Source organism: Aphis gossypii, chromosome X, assembly GCF_020184175.1.
Source record: "Aphis gossypii isolate Hap1 chromosome X, ASM2018417v2, whole genome shotgun sequence".
In the NCBI taxonomy this organism is placed as follows: Eukaryota; Metazoa; Arthropoda; class Insecta; order Hemiptera; family Aphididae; genus Aphis; species Aphis gossypii.
Window position 1 is genome coordinate 3,742,812 of NC_065533.1, and position 2,925 is coordinate 3,745,736.

Consider the following 2,925-nt stretch of genomic DNA (forward strand, 5'->3'; position numbering starts at 1 on the left):
ATCAATGACAACAGAAGTACAATATTCAGCAGTATTTCTTTGAAAATAGTTTCAACAATTTTTCTTTTAAACAACTAGAATTTAAACACTATATGTTTTTATTTGACAATTATATACAAGAAATAACTTTTGGGTCATTATTTTTTATAATAATGGTACATAGGAAACATAGGTACCTATATTGAATATCGACTAATATTCATCGATGTTTTAATTGTTATTGCATTATTTCACGCGCAAAGTATTGTTCTAATTATTTCTAGCTAATCCGTTTTCCTACATATTTTAAATTATATTCTATATTACAAAGTTTATAATAATCACAAAATGAAAATATCTCTAGACTTAGATATTCGAATAAATATTTTATAAATAAAATGAATATCCAACAATGTCTAAAAAGATTTACAGTAGGCACTTAAAGTTTCAAATGATAATTATAATACTAATCAATCTATTATATTTATCGAGGAGTATTATATAGGAGAATTGTAGTGATCTGTTTTAACAAAAATTCAACCGTCTAAAATCCAGTCAACTAGCATTTAATGTTCGTAGCTATTAAGAAACCAAACATCAGCACAATATACGTATTATGTATTGTAATTTATAATATTCCGTATACTGTTCGATTTTCAAACTACATAATTTATTATTTTATTGTTTTCGTATTATTCATTACATTCGCATCGCTTTTAGTTCCGAACTCGTACACGTCTTTAAATATAATTATTATATTATATTTTGGTTTCCCGCTCTCGGTGGGCATTTAAACAACACCGTTCGCCGCCCGTCCGTCGTCCCCGTTCCCATCGTACACTTACTGGACCGTACTCCCACACACAACCTCACCTACTGGCGATCGGACTCGCGGTCTACATGTCGTCCAAATATTGTGTGTATGATAATATTGTGCAACGTTATATCATTATAATACTATAATACGGGCTAGTGTAATAATAGCATTCATGGTAATATTATTAAAAAATCGTGTGTATGTGTTGCGTGTGTGCGTACGTGAACGCGATTATATATTATTTTTTCGCGCCTGACAAAACGTCGAGTGTGTGCGAACGGTGCGAGTGCGCGCGCGCGCAAGCGGGACGGGATAAAATATGCTATCAGATACGGAGTCTGCGAAGATCGAGGCCAGTAACCAAACGCACTCGGTACACTGCGCCCGACGTCTCGTTTTACGCGTTTCCCGCGAGCCCGCTCGAACGTGGACGGAATCACGTAATGTCATATTGCGTCGATAATATTTATTGTTGTACAGACGAGAAATCACGTATTCTGTTCACAGAATAAACGCTTTGGAATAACTGTCTGTCCGTCTGTCCACGGTCTATTATCGCACAATACCGTCGTCGTGTCCGTCTCATTCAGCACCGATTTCGGTCGTATTTTCCCAGCTATATAATAATATAATAATCGTTATAATTACAATATTTTTACCGTCGCACATCCTAATACCATCCGCCGCGACAACGTGAGTCCGCACGTTCGCCGGTTCGGCTGCGGAGAGACGAGCCAGCGGACGATCCGCAACGCCGCCGTCGAACGGCCGGACACCGCGACTACACGTGCACCGCGCCCGCTGAACAACGTGCACCGGCACTGCATTTGCGACTGCTGAAGGTACTTCCGAAAGTCGCCTAAGTCCCGCGGACGTCGTCGAGTCATTTGCCGTCGTCGCAGAATTTTAATGATAATCTGAAGACGAATATTTCTATCCGTCGGTTGCGTCGCTGTCGTTGTTCACTGTCCGCCCGAGTGAGTGTCTTCCGTGCGATCGTCGCACACGCAAGTGCTCGATCCGCAGCGGACTCGTCGTAACGGTAAGATTACGCGATACCGATTTACCACTAAAACCGCGATATTCGTAGTTAGTAAGACACTCAATAATACATATGGTAACGTCACATATCGTAATATAGTACGTCTTATACCGTTTCTATGTTATAACAATAAGTTATAACGAAATTGACATTTCGGTTAATCGCACTCGATGTGGGATAATTTGGTCAGACATATAGCCAAATTAGAAAATTGATGCTATGAAGTTTGATCACATAAAAACAAAAATTGTAAATACTTATTATTTTTTTAAATTTCATTGTGTAAATAAATACATATCTCAGAACTCGTTAATAGCAATGTTTTATATTACTTATACAAATTAAACTTAATTTATAATAATTGAATTAAGAACTAAAAATTCGAATAATACCTGCGCCTTTGTAATGTAATGGATTCTCTTTTAAATAAAATTATTATTATTATTGTTATTCATAAATATTTTGATATATAGGTAGGTAGATTTTAATGCAGCAAAAACATTTAAAAATTACGATTTAAATCTTTAAAAATAATTTATAAGTCATTTGCAATGATAAATCAATTTTAAAAGAATATTTTTTGTGTATCAACATAATATTTCTTTATTTATATAATTTTAAATTTTGAAATGAAATAAGCGTAGAAACTTTATCTGTAGTAATAGAGTATTTAGATTATAAGAATAATTAACTTATAATTAAGAACCACTCAATCCTTCATTATCCACCGTAACACGAAATATATAAAGGAAAACGTAACTTAAGGTTTATTTAAATTTTTTTTTATTTATTCTTAGTTTTTATTTTATTACTATAGTAGATAATATTGTAAAAAATATATAATGCAAGATCAAATATTAACTGATGTTAATAAAATAGTAGACATAAACATTGACTAGTTTTCATATTACTTTAAGATCAACATGTTACTTAAGTAATTATACCTTAATGGTTTTTTTTATTATTTAGATATTTATCTGAACTATACGCTATGTTTTTTGATTAAAATATAGCTAAAATTAAAAACTAAATTTAAAAAACTGTTTAACGAGTTGGTACCTTTTCAGTAAAAAATCATTATTACATT

The 2,925-nt window shown here is 33.2% G+C and overlaps 1 protein-coding gene across 1 annotated transcript in view; it reads left to right on the forward strand.

The window, feature by feature from the left end:
- Positions 1–1,151: 1,151 nt before the first annotated feature.
- Positions 1,152–2,925, forward strand: part of LOC114126210 (tyrosine-protein kinase receptor-like) — a 339,695-nt gene continuing 337,921 nt past the window's right edge. Inside the window, exon 1 of the mRNA XM_050208083.1 lies at positions 1,152–1,838. The gene's annotated coding sequence lies outside the window, so the exon portion shown is untranslated. The remainder of the gene's footprint in view (positions 1,839–2,925) is intronic.